The 26,682-nt window shown below is 39.3% G+C and overlaps 2 long non-coding RNA genes across 2 annotated transcripts; one reads left to right on the top strand and one right to left on the bottom strand.

Moving 5' to 3' along the window:
- The first annotated feature begins 8,584 nt into the window (after positions 1 to 8,584).
- Positions 8,585 to 13,021, top strand: LOC134817115 (uncharacterized). The gene is made up of 4 exons (XR_010160470.1): positions 8,585 to 8,678; positions 9,113 to 9,259; positions 12,135 to 12,230; positions 12,451 to 13,021. It is a non-coding gene; the product is annotated as an uncharacterized LOC134817115 (long non-coding RNA).
- A 2,442-nt stretch (positions 13,022 to 15,463) lies between these two features.
- LOC134817223 (uncharacterized) lies at positions 15,464 to 22,776 on the bottom strand. The gene is made up of 3 exons (XR_010160488.1): positions 22,674 to 22,776; positions 15,704 to 15,838; positions 15,464 to 15,496 (listed from the first exon to the last, which is right to left on the bottom strand). It is a non-coding gene; the product is annotated as an uncharacterized LOC134817223 (long non-coding RNA).
- Positions 22,777 to 26,682: the final 3,906 nt, after the last annotated feature.

Consider the following 26,682-nt stretch of genomic DNA (forward strand, 5'->3'; position numbering starts at 1 on the left):
TCTGGTAACCCGAATGGTGGTTCCCTCACTATAAGAAGAGTGGTTCTGGCAACCAGAATGGGTGGGTCTCACATCTAGAAGAGCGGGCTGGCAACCAAAATTGTAGGTCTACACTCTAGAAAGTGGGTCTGGCAACCTGAATTTGGGAGCCTAGATAGGATAAAAGGAGACAAGGATACTAGGATAACAAGGATACAAGAAACAAGGATACAAGATACAAGATACAAAGGATACAAGGATACTAGGATACAAAAAGTGCTAATTATTTTAATGGAATTCACAACAATAGTTTTTAAAATTCTGAAATAATTTAAGGTTCAAAATTTAGTTACTTAAAATGTGTAGGGATAAAATAGAAATGTTTTATAATACTATTTTTCTAATAAATAGATCGGATATGTAAGATTTCGATCTTTTTTTGAGGTTCCACAGTTCGTTCACAGAGAGAATTTGAATGGATTGCTCTTGCGTGGCAGTACAAGTTGGTAGGGTCCCTAAAGTTATATCGGATAGCAAACCTAGCTAGGTCCAGTAATTATTTTTGGGATGGAAGTTAAATTTTATCTCTAACTGAGGAGTAGAGAAACCGTCCAGTTAGAACATAAATTTGGTTCTAAAGGGGTTTCGTACGGGCCCCCTCCACAATGTAAAGATTGTGGGCAGCTAATACAAAACCTTGTTTAAGCTTTCCGAGCATCAGGGATCTTACCACTCCAAGTATGTTTCTGGTTCAAAACATGTCTAATTTGATTGTAAAATTCTAATTTAGGTGATGATCCTTGGCAGATTTCCAGGTATCCCACAAATTCTTCCCTCATGTCTGTGACTGATTTGTGGTAAGAGCTTGGATTTGAAGAGGATGAGTGGGGAAGTGATATTTGGTGATAAGATTGGCGAGGTTGGTGTAACCAAGGGAAGGCCCCCAGCAATAATCTGCTCTTGAAATGCACAGCGGAGAGAAGTTCATTTTTCATGCTTACAAGGCGACTATAGAAATCTATTGCAATTTGCAGGCTTCAAAAAGAGGGGGGCGCCCACTTTCGCCCCCAGCAGCCTATATTTGATGCCTTTGGAATAGACAGACAAACCTTGATAAACTTAAGGTGGAACGTTCATAGTGGTCTGTGATATGTACGTGAGAGTTAATGCGTTGGGGTGTGCTTTGCTATAACGTTTTGGAGAGGGTATCTCTGTTTTTTGAATTGGGGACATAAGATTTGGCAGCCATAAGCAGGATCGGTTTTATTTAGAGGAGTCAAATAAAATGTTTAGGGAACTGTGTGAGAAAGCATCTTAACGATATTGCCTTGGCAAGCCCTATAGAGCACGGAAAGCCTTGGCCCTCAGCTCAGTATTTGCTGCTGTAGAAAATGCCCAATTCTGGGGATATTAAGCAAGATAGCAGTATTTTTCGGTGTGTTTGGATGGCTTGCCTCCCAAAATGAAAGATTCATAGGATTGTTTTTGTCTTTAGGAGGCAAATAATGAGAATCTTGGTTTTTTTATAATGTTTTATTCAAGGCCCATAGAGTTTACCAGGAATCGAATAGGATGTTGATATTGCCTCAATGCCTTGGACTTAGGCAAGTAGGGACAAGATCGTCCAGCCCAGAGCAATGTATATTTACGGACGTCAGCAGAATAGATAATCACCACAAGATTTCAGGAGAGATGAACTAAGTTCCTTTGATATAGATTTAAAAAAGGTCCGGTGATAGGTGGTCCCTGCTTTGTTCCTTTTTCCAATGTTCAATATAATGGACAAGAATTTGGAAATTTGTATAGAGCTATTGGATTCTATAATAAACTAGAATATAGAGCTATGGTAAAACAGAATTGTGGTAAACTGGACATCTAGAATAGTGGGTCGGGCAACCAGAATGGTGGGTCTACACTCTGGAATTAGTGGGTCTGGCTACCAGAGTGGTGGGTCCTTCGCCTTAGAAGATGGTCTGGCAACCCAAATTGGGACTATAAACTAGAAATATAGGAGATATGGGCAACCATAATGGTGGTCTGGACTCTAGAATAGTGAGTCTGGGCAACCCGAATGTGGTCCATCACTCCTAGAAGAGTTGGTTCTGGGCAACCAGAATGGTGGTCTTCACTCTAAAGATTGGACCCTGGCAACCAAAATTGGTTTGGTCTATCACTCTTGAAGAGTGGGTCTGGCAACCATAATGGTGGGTCTACACTCTGGAATAGTGGGTCTGGCAACCAAATGGTGGGTCTTCGCCCTAGAAAGTGGTCTGGCAACCAGAATGGCGGTCTCCGCGTATCAAAGATTGGTCTTGGCAAACCAGAATGGTGGTCTGCAATCTAGAAGAGGTTGGCAGAGGGAGATTTCCAGGGTAGAATAGAACAGTGTAATTGGTCGACGTTGGGAGGATTAAATATTTTTAACATAGCTTAGAACATTGATTAGAGGAGAGTGCCTTTGAGATCCTTTGCAAAGGTAGACAAAGCATATTATCAATAATATACTTATGCATTAATAAACTTAAAGAATATATAAATTTTGAATGCAAACCTCAGTTGATTTCATCTTTAAACAGAATTGAAGCTTTGACTTTTATGGTCCTTTCAGGATATCCCCTTTTTTTCTGCTCTGAACATTTTTGCCGACTCCATGATGTTTAAAAGCATGTGTTTCATATATTAGTTCCAGAGCTCCGATCCCTAAACCATTTTGATTAGCAAGACGTTAAATAACATTTTTTCTGGAATCTAAACATTAAAGTTGTCCACAGTTTATACAGCCAAAACCATAATCATAAGTAGGAATATGGGAAACCGAATCCAATGCAACAATAATAATAATAAATTGACGCTTAAGAACACCACTATTAATGATAAACGTAATACTCAGCAGTGTTTAATCTACAGAAACAATCATGACTAAAGTTAGGACTAGGTCCATGGTATCATATAACATGAAAATATTATATTAAAATGGAAAGGGTGAAGCTTAAAATTGAAGAACTCAAACTAAATAACTAAAGAACTAACACTAAATGTAGGCCAATCATCAGTCCATGATAAAGTTTTCAAGTTCATGCTGAACAATTTGAATAAGAAATTTTTATTTAATGAACCAGTTTTATATTAAATACCTTTGCTCGAGCTATAGAATACTGTCCAATACATGTTTGCCATGTTTTACTCTCATCGACCCTTCTAACTCTTCTCAGCAAACTAAACACTTTCCAATCTGAACGAAAATTGTGAAGTGAAAAGCATCTGCCCAGAAAGTTTGGTTTAACCTCTTTTCAACAATAGTCAAGTGTGTTTTTTTATTTCACAATTAAAAGTGGTTACATTTAAAGTGTTATATTGAAAGTAATGTGGTAACAATCTAAGCATAATTTTAGTTACTGGAGTGCAGTGGTTCTTACGTACACAGAGGACATGTCCAGTAATAGATTCTCCGAATCTCCACAAAATACGAAAATCCATCAACTATCATATGTTGTTGTAATAAAAAGGTTTACTTGAAATTCAAACATTCCCCCTAGAATAAACAAATGTTTTGATGAAAGTACATTGTTTGATCCACAATTATCTATAGTAAGTTACCGATTGCTAACATTAGGCAATACAAACTAGTCAGTCCAATTCAACATTTTTCAATCAAGTTTACTAAGAAAGTCTCGAACAGGGTTCCCTTTAATTCAGTAACAGCTGTAATGCAAGTAAATCAATACAACATCATGCTACATGAAACTGAAAGGTCTCCTCCGATCCTAGTCGTTGGAGTGGCCTGCATCACACACCATCGCGTTGGGCGGCGTAACATGATTCTCCCACGTTTACTCGTTTGTAGCCAAAGCGTCTGTTTGTGTTTGTTGTCGAATTTTTCAACACCTGTAAACTTAGCAGCATCTTTGAGTACGCAGTCTTCCAATTCATCCGGTCTGCCCCTTACCTCATTCCATAATTTGGCTTCCAGTTCAAACAGAAACCTCCGGTAGCAGAAGCAGGCTCATGGTGCGTCGAGAGTGCTGGCAGTTTTGTTGAATATATCCAATCGATGGCGCGTGGGGGGGATGTGTGTGGGGTGGGAGTGGAGGGGGTGCTGTAGCCGGCTCAAGCCTTGATGTCTCCAAACTAACCGATTCATTTGCGCGCGGCGCAGGGCCTTGTTTTATTAACGTGTAACAACTCTACAGCGACAAGCAAAACAAAAACAAAACATATGTTTGTTTTTTTTTAATAACATTGGTTGAAAACATGACCCCCAAGTGTACGATCTTCAGCCGCGCAGTAATCATAGCAGTCAATAGTTCAAACTGCAAAGGGTCCCTGACCCTTCAAATTGAGCAAATCATAATAGATTAACTTGAGTGGATCCCCCCAAGTGCTTTGTAACGTTTACAATTAACTATGAGTTTAAAACTGCGCGCTGAGGAAGGCCGATGGAAGGGTTGGGACATCCCTACCACACAAAATTTCACGTAGATCATGCTCCGCTTACTTTTAAAACGTATGATAGTGACCAAAGAGCTTTATATTGCGATTTTGTCATTTCCTAACAACTATTACTACTTACTATTTTCTTTTTAGCACAAGCCACCAGATAATAATTTTAAGGGCGTCCACGGACGCCCTGGACTCCCTACATAGCCGCCTCTGCTCGTAGTCTAGAGTCTGCATTCTAACTACATGTCCAAACCAACGTAAGCCTGGCATACTGATGAAAGTGGCCACATGAAAGAACACATTCAATCCTAAGGAGACTTCTCAAGAGGTCTGATGGAAAACCTTGAAAGCGTTTCATCTGCTTTGTGGTGGTGATTGAGACTTCAGCTTCCATACAACAAGATGGTGAGGACAGCGCCCTATCGATCCTGATCTTGTTGAGTCTTTATAGTTCTGCTATTCCAAATGTTTCCAGACTGATGAAAGGCGCCATTAGCATCTGGATACGACATCCAGGTCTCCTGTCGATTGTCCCATCCCTACTGATAGTTGCACACAGGTAGACAAAGTTGCCTAACCTGCTCACCGTGTTTCAACCTCAACCGACAGCTCTTCACAACCCAGCACAAAAAAACGGCATGGGATTGTACACGATAGCTTCTTCCAAAAATTCGTTTTCATTACGCTTACAAACATATCGAGAACTGCCCAAGTTAGTGCCTTAAAAAAATGCACTGAGCTCAGGCAAGACGGATTTTGTTAGCAGTCAGGCCCCCGATGAAAAGGTAATTCTTGGCTAAAATTCGATACATAGACATGAAGTTTTTTAAACCTTAGGATAATTGCTATCAACATGCAATCAGGGGAAACTAACGAAATAAACCTCTCAGGTAGATCAAGAAGTTCACAGGATTCTGTCAGGTGCCCAACAGTAATAATTCACACATCTACGTAGCGCTCTCAAAGATTTTTGAATTGATTTGCGATGAGGAGCCGCGCAATGAAATAACTTCACGGAAAGCCTAAAATTCATAAATAACAATATAGTTTGTACTTGAAAAATTTTTAAGTCATTCTAAAATCTTATCAACCGCAAAAATGTAAACGAAATTAACAAATAAAATTCTGTTCTGCATTTAATGAATACAATTAAATTAAAATTAAATTTAACTAATTTTCATTTTCTGCTCATTTCACTATTGGAGGACTTCGCCGCTTCGACGCGCCGCGCGAACTAGCATTCTTGCTTCGCAGAGCAAAGATTTCGATGGGTTGACATCGTCAACCAAATTTCACTATTACATAATTTTTTTACTTTTTTGCCGCATGTTTGTTTATTGATTTTGGTTGACTTCTTGAAAAAGCAAATCTTTTTGCTGTTAGCTTAAACTGTAATTAACATTCAAATTAATCATCGAGCAATTCAAAAATTAAAGCAAGCCGCGCACGAAATTAAAAACAGTTTTTAGTTTAAAATATGGTTCCATGTTGCTTTTCTCACGTACAACGTCATATATTTGGTTAATTTTGTTATATTTTTGCGATAAAAAAGATTATTGAAATGACTTATAAATTTTAAAAGTTAACAAAATAAATCATATTTATGGATTTATCTTTTCCGATGAATATTTGATGCGCGCGCCTCAATCGCAAATAATTCCAATCGAGCGCTATGTAAGATTTTGTGAATTTATTAATTGTTTGGGTGACTGCAGAATCCTGTTGAACTTCTGATCTACCTGCGAGGTTTATTTTGTTAGTTTTTTGCTTGCAAGATGATAGGGAAAAACAATACCTAAAGGTTTAAAACTTCACATGTATAGTACGCAATCTTAGCCAAAGAATTACTCCTTATCGAGGGGCCTTGACTGCTAACAAATCCGTCCTGCTGAGCTCAGTAAACCTTTTTAAAAGCACTAAATTGGCCAGTTCTCGATTGTTTTTAAGCAGGAAATGAAACCGAGTCTTTTTAAGGAGCTATCGTTTACAACCTTTGTATACGGTACGAAAGGCATCCTTGCAAGCATGATATATTTCCATAATTTATTCATATGATTTTACCACAAATCACACATTTGGTCCATGAAAGAGATCTGATTTTGGTAATTTCCAATTTAGTATTGATTAGATTGGATTTACAGTAGAGGAAAAGTTTTGTTATGTAAAAACGGACAATGCTGCTTTACTTGTGCTGGTTTGAAGAGCTGTTCGTGAGGGTGAACCCGTTGACAGGTAAGCAACTTGTCTACCTGTGTGCAAACTATCAGTGGGGATGGACAATTCAACAGAGACCTGGATGTCCGTATCCAGAAGCTAATGGCGCCTTTCATTCAATCAGCTCTGGAAACATTGGAATAGCAGACCATATAAAGACTTTAACCAAGATCAAGGATTCGTATAGGGCTGCTGTCCCTCTACACATCTTTTTGTACGGAGCTAATGTCTCAAACACCACCAAAAAGCAGATAAACGCTCAAGTTTTCCATCAGACCTCCTTGAGAAGTATCCTTAGGTTTGAATGGTTCTTTCATGTGACCCAAAAAACATTTTCATCAGTACTGGCCAGGCTACGTTGGTAATGGACATGCAGTTTAAATGCCAGACTCTAGACTCCCGAGCCCAGAGGCGGCTATTTAGGGCTGTCCAAGGCGTCCGTTTGGACGCCCTAAAATTATTATTTGGTAGGCTTGTGCTTAAAAATAGAAATAGTAAGTAGTAATATGTTGGAAATAACAAATCGCAATAAAAAGCCTCATTATTCACTATCCTAAACGTTTTAATGTAGCGCATACGCATGATCTACGTGCAATTTTGTGGTTGTAGGGAGTTCCAAACCCTACCATTGCCGACTTCTTCATCACCGCGTAGTTTTCTAAAACACATAGTTAATTGGTAAACGTTCCAAAGCACGTCATGGCGCATCCCACTACAGGTAAACTATTATGATTTGCCGCGATTTGAGGGTCCAGACCTTTGCAGTTTGAACCCATTTGACTGCTATGATACTGCGCGCGGAGCATCGTACACGGTGATGTCCTGTTTCAACCATGTTTATAAGTTTTTTGTTTATTGTTTGCTGTCCGCCTGTAAAGTGTGTACACATGACTTAAACAAGGCCCTGCGTTAAGAGCGCGAGGAAATCACACATTTGGAGAATCAGCTTGAGCCGGCTCCCAAGCACCCCTCCCACCCCCCCCCCAGTCCCATCGATTGGACCCCCAACCAAAAATTAAAACAAAAAAAAAAACCCCTGAAAAAAAAAAAAAAAATCAAAAAAAAAAAAAAAAATAATATTAAACCTTTGCCAGCCAGCTCCCATGAGCGCTTCTGCAACCGAGGTTTCGTGAACTGGAACCAAAATTATGGAAAGAGGTCAGAGGGGCAGACCCCCGGAAGAATTGAAAGACCTGCGTACTCAAAGAGCTTCTAAGTTTACAGTGTGAAAACATTCGACAACAACACATCAGACGCTTTGGCTCCAACCGAGTAACGTGGAGACATATGTTACGTACGGGCCGCCAACGCGATGTGTGTGAGCAGGCCACTCTCCAAACGACTAGGATCGGAGGCAACCTCTTCAGTACTTCAATTGAAGCATGAATGTGTATGATTTACATTTGCGATTCAGCTGTACTGAATTAAAGGAACCATTTCGAGCTTTCCTTTTAGCTACACTTAGATGGGGAAATGATTGGCAAAACAAACAATAATGAGTTGAAAGGGTTTTGAGGACACCTCACAGTAGAAAAGAGGTCCCGTATTCTGAGTGTGACAAAGTTTACGAAATGTTGCCTTAAAGCCGTTCGATCACTGCCCTTTAGGCCTACATTGTATCATAATTGTTAGATTGACCTAATCTACTATATTTTAGACCAAAAAATGCTAATTGGGCAGCTATGGTAAACAATGTCACAAAAATGTGACATTTTTTACATAATAGTGCCTAAAAGCAATACATTTTATTTTTGAGCAGTGCATATGGGAGTATGGGTCACGTGGCTAATGTTCAGAACTTATGAACACGCTAGATTAATAATTGTTAAAATTAAACCACTATCGTCAAAAACGCTGTTTTAGAAATTTACCAATTTCCTCAAACTTCAATGAACGTGTCCTAAAACCAACTTTCTGGGCAAGAAGCTTTTCACTTCACAATTTCGTTCAGATTGGAAGAGTTTGTATGCTGAGAAGAGTTAGAAGGGAGATGAAGAGTAAAACATGGCAAACATGTATTGGACAGTATTTATAGCTCGACAAAGGTATTTAAAATAACAACTGTATCATTAAATAATAAATTTCTTATTCAAATTGTCTCAGCATGAACTTGAAAAACTTTATCATTGACTGATGTTGGCCTACATTTAGTGTTAGTTCTTTAGTTATTTAGTGTGAGTTCTTCAATTTTAAGCTTCACCCTTTCATTTTAATATAATATTTTCAAGTATATATGATACCATGACCAGTCCTAACTTTTATCATGATTGTTTCTGTAGATTAAACACTGCTGAGTATACGTTTATCATTAAATAGTGGTGTTCTTAAGCGTCAATTTATTATTATTATTGTTGCATTGGATTCGGTCCCATACTTCCTACTTATGATTATGTTTTTGGATGTTTAACTGTGGACATACTTTAATTTTAGATTCCAGAAAATTTTATTTAACTGTCTTGCTCAATCAAAATGGTTTTAGGGATCAGGAGCTCTGGAGCTATAATATGAAACACATGCTTTTAAACATCATGGAGTAGGCAAAAATGTTCAGAGCAGAAAAAAAGGGGAATATCCTGAAGACATAAAGTCAAGCTTCAATTCTGGTTAAAAGATGAAATCAACTGAGGTTTGCCATTCAATTTATATATTCTTAAGTTTATTAATTTCATAAGTAATTATTTGATAATTTGGCTTTGTCTACCTTTGCAAAGGATTCTCAAAGCACTTCCTCCTCTATTCAATGTTCTAAGCTATGTTAAAAATATTATCCTCCCAACGTCGACAATTACACTGTTTCTATCTACCCTGAATCTCCCTCTGCCCACCTCTTCTAGATTGCAGACCCACCATTCTGATTGCCAGACCCAATCTTCTACGGCGGAGACCCGCCATTCTGGTTGCCAGACCCACTCTTCTAGGGCGAAGACCCACCATTCTGGTTGCCAGACCCACTATTCCAGAGTGTAGACCCACCATTATGGTTGCCAGACCCACTCTTCAAAGGTGAAGACCAACCATTTTGGTTGCCAGACCCACTCTTCTAGAGTGAAGACCCACCATTCTGGTTGCCAGAACCACTCTTCTAGAGTGATGACCCACCATTCGGGTTGCCAGACTCACTATTCTAGAGTCCAGACCCACAATTATGGTTGCCATATCTCCTATATTCTAGTTTATAGACCCCCAATTCTGGTTGCCAGACCCACTCTTCTAAGGCGAAGACCCACCATTCTGGTAGCCAGACCCACTATTCCAGAGTGTAGACCCACCATTCTGGTTGCCAGACCCACTATTCTAGAGTCCAGTTTACCCACAATTCTGGTTACCATATCTCCTATATTCTAGTTTATAATAGACTCAATAGCTCATATACAAATTTCCAAATTCTTGTCCCCTTATATTGACATTGGAAAAGGAACAAAGCAGGGACACCCCTATCACCGGACCTTTTTAAAATCTATATCAAAGACTTGTCATCTCTCCTGAAATCTGTTGGTGATTATCCTATTCTAGCTGACGTCCTAATATCACATCTGCTCTGGGCTGACGATCTTGTCCTACTTGCCCTAAGTCCCAAGGCATTGCAAGGCAATATCAACATCCTATTCGACTTCTGTAACTCTATGGGCCTTGAAGTAAACATTAAAAAAAACCAAGATTCTCATATTCTGCCCTCCTAAAAGAAAACAATCCTATGAAACATTCATTTTGGGAGGCCAGCCCATCCAACACACCGAAAAATACTGCTATCTTGGCATAATATTCCACAGAAATGGATCTTTTACAGCAGCAAATACTGAGCTGAGGGCCAAGGCTCTCCGTGCTCTATATGGCCTCCAAGGCAATATCGTTAAAGATGCCCTCTCTCACAGTTCCCTAAACATTTTATTTGACTCTCTAATAAAACCGATCCTGCTCTATGGCTGCCAAATCTTATGTCCCCACTCAAAAACCATGAGATACCTCTCCAAAACGTATAGCAAAGCCAACCCCAAGCATACTCTCAAGTACATCTCACAAGACCACTATGAAAGTTTCCACCTTAAGTTTATCAAGTGTTCCTCGTCTGTCTATTCAAAAGCATCAAATATAGGCTGCTGGGGCGAAAGTGGGCGCCACCCCCTATTCTTTGAAGCCTGCAAACTTGCAATAGATTTCTATAGTCGCCTTGAAAGCACTGAAAATGAACTTCTCTCCGCTGCATTTCAAGAGCAGATTATGCTGGGCCTTCCTTGGTACACCAACATCTCCAATCTTATCACCAAATATAACTTCCCCACTCATCCTCTTCAAAATCCAAGCTCTCTACCCAAATCAGTCACAACATGAGGGAAGAATTTGTGGATACCTGGAAATCTGCCAAGGCATCCTCACCTAAATTAGAATTTTACAATCAAATTAAACATGATTTTGAACCAGAAACATACTTGGGAGTGGTTAAGATCCCTGATGCTCGGAAAAGCTTAACAAGGTTTTGTATTAGCTGCCACAATCTTTACATTGAGAGGGGCCGTTACGAAACCCCCCTAGAACCAAATTAATGTTCTAACTGACTGTTTACTCTACTCCTCAGTTAGAGAAAAATTTAACTTCCATCCCAAAAATATTACTGACCTAGCTAGGTTTGCTATCCGATAAAACTTTAGACCCTACAAAATGTACTGCCACAGCAAGAGCAATCCATTCAATTCTCTCTGTGAACGAACTGTGGACCTCAAAATAAGATCGAAATCTACAAATCCGATCTATTTATAGAAAAATAGTATTATAAAACATTTCTATTTTATCCCTACACATTTATAAGTAACTAAAATTTTGTAACCTTAAATTATTTCAGAATTATAACTATTGTGAATTCAATAAAATAATTATCACTTTTGTATCCTTGTATCCTTGTATCCTTGTATCCTTGTATCCTTGTATCCTTGTATCCTTGTATCCTTGTATCCTTTTATCCTATCCTAGACTCCCAATTCTGGTTGCCAGACCCACTCTTCTAGAGTGTAGACCTACAATTTTGGTTGCCAGACCCGCTCTTCTAGAGTGAAGACCCACCATTCTGGTTGCCAGAACCACTCTTCTAGAGTGATGACCCACCATTCGGGTTACCAGACCCACTATTCTAGAGTCCAGACCCACAATTCTGGTTACCATATCTCATATATTTTAGTTTATAGACCCCCAATTCTGGTTGCCAGACCCACTCTTCTATAGTGAAGACCCACTATTCTAGAATGCAGACCCACCATTCTGGTTGCCAGATCCACTCTTCTACGGCGAAGACCCGCCATTCTGGTTGCTAGACCCACTATTCCAGAGTGTAGACCCACCATTCTGTTTGCCAGACCCACTCTTCTAGGGCGGAGACCCACCTCGCCCCCCCCCCCCCCCCCCCCCCCCATTATTTAAGACGATCACATGTGATATATTTAGCAGCAGTCCTTTAAGTTTAATTACATCTTATATTATCTCGGTGCTGATATTTATAATCATTTTCGCAGCGCTGTACCTACTGTGGTTGAGTGAAGGTCCCAACTTTGGGGGTTTAGTTTCTTGAAATCAGTCGATGTTGTGTGTACTCCAGTCATGGTTCCCAAGTAAGCTGCTTTTCGTGACCTCCTAATTATTATAATCGGCGACAATATCTCGTTTCATTTCATGATCGAAATGTTTACCAATTCGTGTGATATTTGATATTTGACTTCTGATAGAGGTCCTGATTCTATATCTAATGCATTGTTCTTGTCTATTACATAACCCCAGAACTTGAAAGGTTTCAGTTTTTACACGTCTAACAACCCTCGTGTTTTGTTTCAGAGCGTGATATCAACGAAGCGGCCTCTGCTATTGTGCACGACGCGATTCTGTCACACATATGGTCCCTTCGAAGACTTATGTTCACACTACCAGGCCCCCTACATATCATCTACTACGGATGTCTTTTAAATGTCCTCCGCAAGTGACAAGCAGTTCAGACGACCAATGTTGCGTGAACTGCTATGATGATCTTAAGATGCTGGCAGGCTGTACATCACATAAAAACGAACAAACTAAGACTGATGGTTAACATAATGTTCATTTGATTATCATGCCGTGCTATGTTTTCATGTATTAGATTTAATATCTTATCTGCTTAAAAGAATTGTGTTATCATTTAGACATCAAGCTTCGTAAACTCGACATTTTCAATAGCTGTGGGCTAAACAAGTTTTCGCCATATTTCAGTCACCGTTTATCTTGTTGTCATTATATCTGGTGGTTCAGACGAATACACAATCTTACGTTCCGTTAAATATAACAAAAGGCGTGGTTAGTCACTGTAAATGCATCAAAACTGTCCGAAGAAATAGCTAAAGAAATTGTGCCAAATACTGGCAAATTTTTAAAACTCTGCTCTCTTTAATTATTGAAATCCATCCAAGTAAAAAGTTGTATTACCAGAGTTGTATTCAAACAACCTTGTCTACGGCTTCTTGGAAGAAAATGGAACCGGATTCTATTGGACGTTCTGAAAATGGTAAGGCTGAAAATGGTAGGGCTACAAAACTAAGTTGGAACACATCTTGTTTGAATACTGTTGAACCAAATTCAACTCTCTGCAACAACACAAGCAGACAAAATTTCTCAAAATCCGTTTTATCTGCTCAACTGGTTCTAAATTCTTGAATCCAGCCAAGGGTATAATGGGTGTTCTGGGAGTGCTAGGGCCACCAAACTTCGTAGGAACACTATTAGGGTCAATACCAAACGATTCCGACCTGTTTTGGGGCCATCCGACGAGTTTTAGAAAAAAAATTCATTTTTGTTCATTCCGTTCATTCCATGACTCAGGGAGCCTCTGGCGACAATTTTGACGTCAAAATAGTTAGTAAACACATCCCCCTACACCGTACAATCATCTGCAGCACTCTGCAGCCCCTTTAACAGACTAAAATGACCGTATCAAAATGCCTCAAAAACCGTATCATCTGGTATCAATATCGGATACTCAGGAACCAGCTTTCTGATACGGAAATGGAATCAAGTCTCTAGTGGGCGTTCTGGGAGTGCTAGGGCCACCAAACTTTGTAGGAACACTATAAGGGTCAATACCAAACGATTCCGACCTGTTTTGGGGCAATCCGACGAGTTTTAGAAAAAAAATTCATTTTTGTTCATTCCGTTCATTCCATGACTCAGGGAGCCTCTGGCGACAATTTTGACGTCAAAATAGTTAGTAAACACATCCCCCTACACCGTGAAACCATTTCCAGCACTCTGAGACTACTTTAACAGACTAAAATGACCGTATCAAAATGCCTCAAAAACCGTATCATCTGGTTCCACAATTTCCGATTTATCTTCTGTTTGCCGCGGACGCGATACCTGAAACCTAATGAAAGCTTACGGCGCGGCTGACATTGTCATGCTTTCAGCCGCGCTACGTTTCCAGTTTCAGGCGCGCTACGTTTCAATACCACTCGTAGGTGGGCACACCACTGTGAGGCACAGTGGTGCATCTCGCCGATCTACCGAAGGATTGATGCATAACAACAAGACACGCGCTAAAGACGCGCATTTTCTGAGTGATGTTAACGATAGCTTTAAATTCACTGATGTCATTATTATTCAGCGTGACCGGTAATAGTTTAAAAATCAGAAGGAGAAAACACATGTTTAAATTACTAAAAAAGGAGTATCACTTTACAGGATTGAATTTAAATATAGTCATAATAGATAAGAGAGGAATTTGTTTCCCTTTGAATCAATCAAACTAGATGAATTGTTGTAAATACTTAGATCAAACTATCAATCTACAGGCTATCGTCAAACATGTTGCAAGGCGTCATCTTCAGTGACATAATAGATAAGAGTTTATTAACTATCATGCCAACTTTAGAGACGGTAACCACATTAAACTAAAGTTTTCCCAATCAAAATAAAGGGTTTATACAAAATAAAAGGTTTATGCACTAGACTGCGAGACAATTAACCTTATGCAATGCAGGTTAGTATAACTATAATATCGGACTGAGTTGAAATTTCTGAGAGCATGATACCCCAAAATAAATATATGCCTGTGTCTGGCAATAGCGTTCAGATGGCTTCCGAACTTGTGCGGATAAGATAATATAAAAAATACAAATAAACTATAATAACAATCTGAAAATTAATGTATCAGTACAGATCTTATACTCGAAATCAGGCACTTTCAAAACATTTCTCTTAAATTATCTTTCTTAACACCGTTCAATTATAACTTTAAATTAAAATATTATGATGATCCGGACGATGATAAATATTAAATTACAACTGATTATATTTATGGATTTCGGCCTGTCGATGCTGGAAGCTGATCAGCTAATCGTTAATCGTTACCATGTGACAAGAATAGTATGATGAACCTCCCAATCAGTATCTATGTATCAAAAGAAAATATTGATCTAATTCAACTCGTCGGGAGCCCTTTTGAAACATCTCGAAGTTAGAGTGCAGAGTGCATGATTACTGATTATCAGCACGATTGGGTGAAACAAAGACGAAACCGTGTGTTGATTAGAATTAAAAGAGGAAGATATTTAGTGATAAATTGTGCACTCTTGCATTTAAGTTTTAATTGTTAGACTTGTTCGATGTAGGGCCTTTAATTTAACCTAATACTAATGCAGTTACTTAATACTTGGTAAGTCTAGGGAAAACAGGTGCTAGTTGTCGGAAATGAAATGGAGTCTGTTCCTGATCGAAGTTACATGATGCTGATAGATTTGATGCAGCTCAGCACTCAGCAGCCACTGTCTTCAAATAGAGTGTTCCAGTTCTGCAATCTGCAGTCTCAAATGTTTTCGCCCATCTTTTCTTTTCATCGTGGTTATAGAAGACAGACCTGAAGAAATACTAGTATAATGATAATATAGGTAACATGTCCAGAATGAGTAAAATTGAATTATCGGCAAATTTACTTATGTGAAAACTCCCAACAGGGTGGCGCTGGCCCAGAAGTAACTGCACACAAGCAACCCTTTAATGATCACGCACGTAATTTGTGTGAAAATATGTAACTCATTTAACGAAGTCAGTGAAAAGAACCTACCTTTATTTACCAATGTCGATTTTTTGCTTGTGATGAAGTAGTCCTCGCAAATGTGAGATATGTATGTAGTTTGTTTTTAAAAGTAGGATTGTAGTCATAGTCGATGTATAGCGACGGTAGTTTACCAGCAGCTCCCTGTACAAATAGAAATGTGGTTTTTATATAATATTACTAGTTAAATTAATGAGTACAATGCAGGAATAAAAAAATGTGTCTTAAATGTTTTATATTAAATGTGTTATAATTATATTAACCACCTTATATTCGTATAATATGTACTCACAAACAATGATAGTCCCAACTGTTTTTAATTGCTTATAATTTAAACCTTCTTATTAAATAATTTAGATGACTGTGTCTGATCTAAAATTGCACGAGAAATAGAGAAAATTAGGTCTCAGACAGAACTCGACCGGGATATAACCGGCGCAGCCGGAATACCGGCTGGTATTTGGCGATTTTGTACCGGTACCGGCCGGGATTTTGGTTTTAGCCGGGATTTTTCCAAAATAAATTCAGTTTTTCTCAACGTTAATTTGAGTCCAAAATTAACAAATCTGTGAACATTTTCCTAAAACATTTTGACGAAGTCATTGAACAATGGAGACTGGAGTCAATCTATATTTAACATAATCATGGGTGTACGAATTATGGACTTCTTTCTGACTTATGACTTAATTATTGTGACTAAGTGTCACGGCTCACGGTCTTGTGTTACCGAGGGACAAGTAAAACAGAGTTCTCCGGGTAAAGAAAGCATTAATAAATGCTATTCAGTATTCATCCTATTCAATTATTCAGGTAAGGTGATGTAAACTGTAAAGTGATAAGCTCCAACGTCAAACACCATGTTCAATTAAATAAGTTTAAGTAACCAATACCAGATCACAGGATTGTTATAGTTACGGAGACTGTTGGAAACGATGCAAACCAGGATCGGACTCCTATCAGAAATAGTCGACCACCGGTCCAGCCTCCCTCAAACTCAAATGCCCTACCACTACCCCAGACCACATCCACCTCTTCAGCCAGGAACAGCGCTCCCACTATACCACTACCAGCAGTTCCTACCGCCTCAGAGGATACACTGCACGTGCCCGTTATTCCTCATGCCTCGTCTTAAATGTCCAGTCCATGAATCCTAGTGCATCAAGTGCGAGTATATGGGAAGTGCCAAAAATCTCAGCTCTTATTCAGGAGAAATCCAAAAACCACTCGTTACCGTTTATTGCACTTACGGAAACGTGGCTCAAGTCCTACATGTCAGACAAATACAAAATGTGCATCACCTCTTTCTCCTGCTGAGCAGAACCTCCCCCTTAAAAGTAAACAAATCTGCATCGCCTCCCAACGACAATCCAGATATATTAAGCAGCAGAGACAATCATTTAAGGAGACTTCGATATCTATCAGGATCATGATTTTACTGCCTGAGAACTCAGCACTTCAGGACGAAACATATAATATTTGGTTTTCTCGATTTCATTCATATTTAGACAGAAGTCCGTGTAGATAATTGGTTATAGAATAATTGGATATAATTTTATGCGAAGTTGTGTCTGCGAAAATATACGTGTGAACTGGTCATCCCGCAAATGCTGAAAAAGTAGATGTTACCTATCATAAAATAACCGCTCGCACCGTACAGTGTACACGACAGAGTTGTGACTGCGTTTACAAATTCTTTATCATATTGATGTGTTGCCATGGCAACCGAAACTCCATCGGAAGATCGGCCTGTAAGGCATAATCATGATAATACACAGTATCAAAACATTGCCATTGATATCATAGCAACATTCCAGAGATTAGATTATGTGTGTGTGTAAGAAAATGTATGTTATAGTATTATACAGTCTGCTAGAACATTCCGTTTACACATGGTGGCCGATAACAACTTGTTTAATTTATCTCCGAATTACACACAAATTTCTGAAAGTTTCGTAGACTTAAATCAATTACAGAGGGTGTGGCTATTGGCCAGCCCCTCTATTTCACTATTATGGTTGAAACTATAAGAATACAGATTATATTGTTACAGTGATTTTACAAAAGTCGAAACAGTAAACACCAATTTGTAGGATACTTTAAATCACACCAAAATTGGTCCCAGAATGCAATGAAATCTGATGGCGTCTTTTCAGTGAAAAAGAGGCCACACCCTCTGTAATTGAGGGGGGTAGGAAGCTCAATCTTATCAATCTCAATTTTGGAAAAATCGTGTTTCAGAATTGAGAAAATTGAGAAAATTGAAAAATGGACATCTTTATCTTTCCAAGTAACTAATTCATACACGAGCTAAATGTATGATGAAAATATGTTTCAAACTTATTACTGTGAAATGATTAATTATCTTATATTTGAGTTTGATCCTTTTGAACAGCTGCTGAGCAATAAAACGCATGCATAATATTAAATAGTAGAAATGATTAGGTAAAATATGATCAAAGTAATCATCACGTGAACGACCCATGGTTTTGCTAAAGGGGACGGATATGATTGTTAGTAGGTAATGTATAAGGGGGAGATAACGTTTTTTTTTTTGTTTTTTTTGTTTCAAAAATTTACTTTAACCATAACAGAAAAAACAAAAATTCATTTTGAGCCATTTCGAAGGAAATAGTAACTAGTAAAGGTTGAGACTAGCTAGAGGTCTGTGGTCACCGATGGAGATGGCATCTTTTGATATTAGGGTTTTACAGCCCGGAGCCAAATCCAACACTAATCAAGACACCCCAGAAAAGTTGTACAGTAAGCATGAGAGAGAGAGAAAGAAAGGAAATATGGAGACCGCTGTGTAAAGATTGAAAAAGGAACCTGCAATGGTCTTGTATTCTCTACCAACGGAGGTATGAGCCCACAGGCTACCATGTTCCTTAAAAGAGTAGCAACACTTCTGGCAGCCAAGACCAGCCGGGACAAAAGCCTCATCATGGCGAATCTAAGACATCGTTTGAGGTTTGAGCTACTTAAAACAGTTTTGATAGCAGTGAGAGGACACAGAGGACGGTATTATGAGAAAGCGATACCTGTTGACGAACTCGACCTCAATCTTGCACACACCACCAATGATGAAGACAGGGGTGATGATGTTGATGAGGAAGATGAGGAAGATGAGGAAGATGATGAAGTTGAGAATGAGGTTGAGAATGTAGAGGGAGAGCTTTTAGAAGAGTGAGCTGAATGGAAGACAAGATTCTATTCCATTTTATTGATTATTATATTTATTGAAATAAAGATATAATATCCATTACTCCAGGAGTGGCGACAAGATATATATAAAAAAAGTAAAGGTTGAGACAGCCTTGTTACACAAATATATCATTAATATAATTTTCAGAGAGATTTCAGGGCTCATGTTTGTTTTTGTCCGTTCGATTTTGTCCGTTTTTAGAAAATGAGGAGGAGGAGTACTGAGGAGGAAGACGGCACTGAGGAGGACTGAGGAGGACTGACGAGGAGGAGGACTGAGAAGGAGGAGGAGGTGGAAGTGGAAGTGGAGGAGGACTGAGGAGGAAGAAGAGGAGGAGGACAATGAGGACTGTGGAGAAGGAGGACTGAGGAGAAGGAAGAGGAGGAGGAGGACTGAGGAGAAGGGGGAGGACTGAGGAGGATGAGGACTGGGGAGGAGGAGGAGGAGGACTGAGGAGGACCGAGTATAAGTAGTAGGATGAGGATTAAGGAGGAGGAGGAGGAAGAAGACAGAGGAAGAGTAGAACTGAGAATGTGTCTTATATACAAGGACTGAGGAGGAGGAGGACTGAAGAAGAGGAGGACCGAGGAAGAGGTGGAGGAGGAGGAGGACTGGGGAGAAGGAGGATGAAGAGAAGAGGAGGAGGATGAGTAGGAGGACTGAAGAGGAGGAGGACTGAGAAAGACTGAGGGTGAGGATGAGGATTGAGGAGGAGGAGGAGGAGTAGGAGGAAGAGGAAGAGGAAGAGGAAGAGAAGGGAGAGAACTGAAGATTGAAGAAGAGTAGAACTGAGAATGTGTCGCACATACAAGGACAGAGGAGGAGGAGGACAGAAGAAGAGGAGGACCATGGAAGAGATGGAGGAGGAGGAGGACTGGGGAGGAGGAGGATGAATAGGAAGAGGAGGAGGATGAGTAGGAGGACCGAAGAGGGGGAGGAGGAGGAGGAGGACTGAGAAAGACTGAGGAGGAGGATGAGGATTGAGGCCTGAGGAGGAGAAGGAGGAAGAGAAGGGGAAGAACTGAAGAAGAGTAGAACCGAGAATGTGCCGTACATACAATTACTGAGGAGGAAGAGGATGACTGAGGAAGAGAAGGACTGAGTAAGAGGTAAAGGAGGAGGAGAACTGGTGAGGAGGAGGATAAAGACGAAGAGGAGGAGGATGAGTAGAAGGACCGAAGAAGAGGAGGAGGACTGAGAAAGACTGAGGAGGAGAATAAGGATTGAGGACTGAGGAGGAGAAGGGGGAAGAGAAGGGAGAAAACTGAAGAAGAGTAGAACTGAGAATGTGTCGTACATACAAGGAATGAGGAGGAAGAGGATGACTGAAGAGGAGGAGGACTGAGGAAGAGGAGGACTGAGGAAGAAGTGGAGGAGGGGAGAACTGGGGAGGAGGAGGATAAAGAGGAAAAGAAGGACGGAATGGGACTGAGGAGTACGAACACTGAGGAGGATCAGTAGGACTGAAAAGGAAGAGGACTGAGGAGGAAAAGGAGGAGGAGAAGGAGAATGACTGAGGAGAAGGAGGACTGAGGAGGAAGAGGATGAGGATGGGGAGGAGGGGGACTGAGAACGATGACTGAGGAGGAAGAGGACTGAGGAGGGGGACTGAGGAGGAGGACTTAGGAGGAGGAGGACTGACGAAGAGGAAAGGGAGGAGGGGAAAGGAGGAGGAAGCATCTACATGTTATTTCCGTAACAGTTTTTGTCCGTTTATGATCATTTACGTCTGTTTCTGTCCGTTTTTGAGGAGGAGGAGGATGAGGGTGGGGATAAGGAGGACTGAGGAGGAGGAGGATGCGTAGGAGGACTGGAGAGGAGGAGGTTGAGAAGGTTTGAGGAAAAGGAGGACTGAGGAGGAGGGGGAAGAGGTAGAGGAGGACTGAGGAGAAGGAGGACTGATAAAGAGGAGGATGAGGAGGAGGATGAGTAGGAGGCCTGAGAAGGATGTTAAGGAGGAGGAGAACTGAGGAGGAGGACTGATGAGGAGGAGGGGGAGGAGGGGAGAAGGAGGATCTAAATGTTATTATCGTAACAGTTTTTGTCCGTTTATGTCCGTTTATGTCGATTTACGTCCGTTTCTGTCCGTTTTTTGAGGAGGAAGAGGAGGATGAGGGTGGGGAGAAGGAGGACTGACAATGTACTGTACATGCGAGGAGGAAAAGTAGGAGGACTGGAGAGGAGAAGGTTGAGAAGGTCTGAGGAAAAGAAGGACTGAGGAGGAGGGGGAAGAGGTTGAGGAGGACTGATAAAGAGGAGGATGAGGAGGAGGATGAGTAGGAGGACTGAGAAGGATGATAAGGAGGAGAAGAACTGAGGAGGAGGAGGAGGAGGAGGAGTAGGAGGAGGAGGAGAAGGAGGAGGAGGAGGTGGAGGAGGAGGTGGAGGAGGAGGAGGAGGAGGAGGACTGAGGAGGAGGGGGAAGAGGTTGAGGAGGACTGAGGAGGAGGAGGGCTGATAAAGAGGAGGATGAGGAGGAGGATGAGTAGGAGGACTGAGAAGGACGATAAGGAGGAGGAGAAATGAGGAGGAGGAGGAGGAGGAGGAGGAGGAAGAGGTGGAGGAGGAGGAGGAGGAGGAGGAGGACTGAGGAGGAGGGGGAAGAGGTTGAGGAGGACTGAGGAGGAGGAGGACTGATAAAGAGGAGGAGGAGGAGGAGGAGGAGGAGGAGGAGGAGGAGGAGAAGGAGGAGGGAAGGAGGATCTAAATGTTATTATCGTAACAGTTTTTGTCCGTTTTAGTCCGTTTTGATGAGGATGGGGAGAAGGAGGACTGAGAAGGTATTGTACATGTGAGGACTGAGGAGGACTGAGGGGAGGAGGATGCGTAGGACGGAAGAGGAGGAGGTTGAAGAGGACTGTGAAGAGAAGGACTGACGAGGATGGGGAGAAGGAGGAGGATGAGGAGGAGGAGGATGATCCATCTGGTCTTACAGTGTCTAAGTACTGAATTTTATTAAGTTTTTTGATCATGGTTGCTACCAGAGTCAATTTTATCATCTATAATGTCCTAGTAACAGCGATACATACAGATTATTGTACTCCTGTATACGTAACTTTAACAGTAATCGGAAAATTATGGACTGATCAGTGAACTGAGTTAAACGGAAAAATGATTTTAAAAGATTTTAAATTTTATCAATTTTATCAATTTTCTCAATCTCAATTTCGGAAAAATCATGTTTCAGAATTGAGATTGAGCTTCCTACCCCCCAATTGATTAAAGTTTACGAGACCTTTAGAAAATGAGTTATATAACTTGCAACTTAAACTAAGATAAATTGAGTATTTATACTCAATTTATCTTAGTTGCATGAGTAATATATATATACTCTCATTTTTTTAGAGCAAACGTAATTTAAATGGCTAAACACAATTCAATAAAATTTGGCTCGATCCGATTATCCAAACTATCAAATAAATGCGAAAATGAACCTTCTTTTGAAAACAATGAACACAAATATGTTTCGATTTGACAAATTTCTCGAACCAGTGGTGGTAGTAAGTCATACCAGAACCAATTATTTCAATTGGGCACTCAGTGACTGAGCTATTAATGCCAACGTTTGCACACTGACTTTTGGCCCACCCTGTATATTTATAATATACGGCTGGAAAAAATGTAACTGGATATCTGCCACAATGCTGCTATTATTAAGGTTAAAGTAACATTTAGCACATAAAGAAGTCTGGTTTGCTAGGTTTTAATTGGTCGTATAATAACAAATAAAAATGAGTTAAGACTACAAAAACGGTCGATAGAACCTAATTATAATACCTGTATCGAGAACTCGACTTCAATGCACTGATAGCGTTGGTACTAACATTCTATCAAATTATGTCATATCTTGAGACTTGATAGCTGCCTGAAACAGTTTTGAGTCAACATTATCGTGATATTCTAGAAATTGAAACCAATTCTCAACTTTAAAAAAGCAGGTTTCAATAAATGCCATAGAATTAAATTCTACCTTTTTAAATTTTAAGAATTTGTTGATTTATTAAAATTCTGTCTCAATTAATATATAAGGGTACATGCAATGTATTTCGACACGCACTGTAGACTCACTTAGGCTCATGGTAGTCGGGTGGCGCGCACGAGCGATAAGACTTATGGCTCGGTCGACCGAGCGATAAGTAGCTCCTTATCGCTCGTGCGCGTCGTCACTTCAAGCACAGTTGCGCGTCGTATCGTACTCGATGCTTGCCAAAGAGCTTTAATACTTTGGTTTTGGCGTGTTACATCTGAACAGAAGTACTTGAGACCAGAATTGCCGGATTTTTGCCGGATAATCGCGCTGCAAATTTCCCAAACTTTTCCAAAATATCACTTGAAATCATGGCCAACTGTCCGCAAAACTCGGCAAATATTAACAGGACAATACCAACTTCCACATATACCACTGTGAAGTAATATAGACTAGGTAATACCTGAAACACAAGGATAAGTTTTGTTATTTGGCGCTGATTTTTTTGCCGGATTCTTGAATAACGGAAAATCGTATTGATAAATGTTCTTTAAACTCTTCAAATAGTTAGAGCACTATAATACGGTCAATTTCAGGGAGTATAAAAAAATTTCTTCGTCTGTGAGTGGAGATACAAGGTCAAACACAAGAAAATATCTTCATTTGGCCAGAATTTTTGCCGGATTCTTGAATAACGGAAAATTGTATTGATAAATGTTCTTTAAACTCTTCAAATAGTTAGAACACTATAATACGGTCAATTTCAGGGAATATAAAAAAATTTTTTCGTCTGTGAGTGGAGATACAAGGTCAAACACAAGAAAATATCTTCATTTGGCCAGAATTTTTGCCGGATTCTTGAATAACGGAAAATTGTATTGATAAATGTTCTTTAAACTCTTCAAATAGTTAGAGCACTATAATACGGTCAATTTCAGGGAGTATAAAAAAATTTCTTCGTCTGTGAGTGGAGATACAAGGTCAAACACAAGAAAATATCTTCATTTGGCCAGAATTTTTGCCGGATTCTTGAATAACGGAAAATTGTATTGATAAATGTTCTTTAAACTCTTCAAATAGTTAGAGCACTATAATACGGTCAATTTCAGGGAGTATAAAAAAATTTCTTCGTCTGTGAGTGGAGATACAAGGTCAAACACAAGAAAATATCTTCATTTGGCCAGAATTTTTGCCGGATTCTTGAATAACGGAAAATTGTATTGATAAATGTTCTTTAAACTCTTCAAATAGTTAGAGCACTATAATACGGTCAATTTCAGGGAGTATAAAAAAATTTCTTCGTCTGTGAGTGGAGATACAAGGTCAAACACAAGAAAATATCTTCATTTGGCCAGAATTTTTGCCGGATTCTTGAATAACGGAAAATTGTATTGATAAATGTTCTTTAAACTCTTCAAATAGTTAGAGCACTATAATACGGTCAATTTCAGGGAGTATAAAAAAATTTCTTCGTCTGTGAGTGGAGATACAAGGTCAAACACAAGAAAATATCTTCATTTGGCCAGAATTTTTGCCGGATTCTTGAATAACGGAAAATCGTATTGATAAATGTTCTTTAAACTCTTCAAATAGTTAGAACACTATAATACGGTCAATTTCAGGGAGTATAAAAAAATTTCTTCGTCTGTGAGTGGAGATACAAGGTCAAACACAAGAAAATATCTTCATTTGGCCAGAATTTTTGCCGGATTCTTGAATAACGGAAAATTGTATTGATAAATGTTCTTTAAACTCTTCAAATAGTTAGAGCACTATAATACGGTCAATTTCAGGGAGTATAAAAAAATTTCTTCGTCTGTGAGTGGAGATACAAGGTCAAACACAAGAAAATATCTTCATTTGGCCAGAATTTTTGCCGGATTCTTGAATAACGGAAAATTGTATTGATAAATGTTCTTTAAACTCTTCAAATAGTTAGAGCACTATAATACGGTCAATTTCAGGGAGTATAAAAAAATTTCTTCGTCTGTGAGTGGAGATACAAGGTCAAACACAAGAAAATATCTTCATTTGGCCAGAATTTTTGCCGGATTCTTGAATAACGGAAAATTGTATTGATAAATGTTCTTTAAACTCTTCAAATAGTTAGAACACTATGATACGGTCAATTTCAGGGAGTATAAAAAAATTTCTTCGTCTGTGAGTGGAGATACAAGGTCAAACACAAGAAAATATCTTCATTTGGCCAGAATTTTTGCCGGATTCTTGAATAACGGAAAATTGTATTGATAAATGTTCTTTAAACTCTTCAAATAGTTAGAGCACTATAATACGGTCAATTTCAGGGAGTATAAAAAAATGTCTTCGTCTGTGAGTGGAGATACAAGGTCAAACACAAGAAAATATCTTCATTTGGCCAGAATTTTTGCCGGATTCTTGAATAACGGAAAATTGTATTGATAAATGTTCTTTAAACTCTTCAAATAGTTAGAGCACTATAATACGGTCAAGTTCAGGGAGTATAAAAAAATTTCTTCGTCTGTGAGTGGAGATACAAGGTCAAACACAAGAAAATATCTTCATTTGGCCAGAATTTTTGCCGGATTCTTGAATAACGGAAAATTGTATTGATAAATGTTCTTTAAACTCTTCAAATAGTTAGAGCACTATAATACGGTCAATTTCAGGGAGTATAAAAAAATTTCTTCGTCTGTGAGTGGAGATACAAGGTCAAACACAAGAAAATATCTTCATTTGGCCAGAATTTTTGCCGGATTCTTGAATAACGGAAAATTGTATTGATAAATGTTCTTTAAACTCTTCAAATAGTTAGAGCACTATAATACGGTCAATTTCAGGGAGTATAAAAAAATTTCTTCGTCTGTGAGTGGAGATACAAGGTCAAACACAAGAAAATATCTTCATTTGGCCAGAATTTTTGCCGGATTCTTGAATAACGGAAAATTGTATTGATAAATGTTCTTTAAACTCTTCAAATAGTTAGAGCACTATAATACGGTCAATTTCAGGGAGTATAAAAAAATTTCTTCGTCTGTGAGTGGAGATACAAGGTCAAACACAAGAAAATATCTTCATTTGGCCAGAATTTTTGCCGGATTCTTGAATAACGGAAAATCGTATTGATAAATGTTCTTTAAACTCTTCAAATAGTTAGAGCACTATAATACGGTCAATTTCAGGGAGTATAAAAAAATTTCTTCGTCTGTGAGTGGAGATACAAGGTCAAACACAAGAAAATATCTTCATTTGGCCAGAATTTTTGCTGGATTCTTGAATAACGGAGCTGGAGCTAATTTATTTGAAGCACTATGTGCATGAGAGACCACGTTATAGTCACGTGCTCCTCCATCTGCATCTACACTGGCACATGCATATGTCGTGTGACACTACGCACTGCCACGTAATAGTCTGTAATTGGCCAGCGTTTCTGACACGTGACCTCCCTTTAACCAGTTCACTGCCAGAATCCGTTTAGCAGGACAAATAATTCACTGTCAAACTCTTAACAAAGACTCGGTCTGCTTACAGATTCGCAGTGTTCGAACTTACTGTCACAATTTGCACCGAAGTAAGTAAGTCCGAACGGTTTTTTGTCTTTATTCAGAGTGAATTCAATGTTTTTTGAATCTTGGAAACATTTTCATGTTCATGTTGATGTGAAGTTGTAAAACGTTTATTTTGCCAATTGGTTAAATGTGTAATCGTCTAACTTCTTTTAAATCTAGTTTAATCCAAATAGTAATCTGTGAAGTTACTGATCACAGAAAATTATCATTGTAGGTCTACGTTGGTTCCGGTTTTTCCGACTTCGACAGTATAGTGGGGTGTACGATACCA

The sequence above is a fragment of the Bolinopsis microptera genome, chromosome 6 (assembly GCF_026151205.1).
Source record: "Bolinopsis microptera isolate Bmic1 chromosome 6, MBARI_Bmic_1.0, whole genome shotgun sequence".
In the NCBI taxonomy this organism is placed as follows: Eukaryota; Metazoa; Ctenophora; class Tentaculata; order Lobata; family Bolinopsidae; genus Bolinopsis; species Bolinopsis microptera.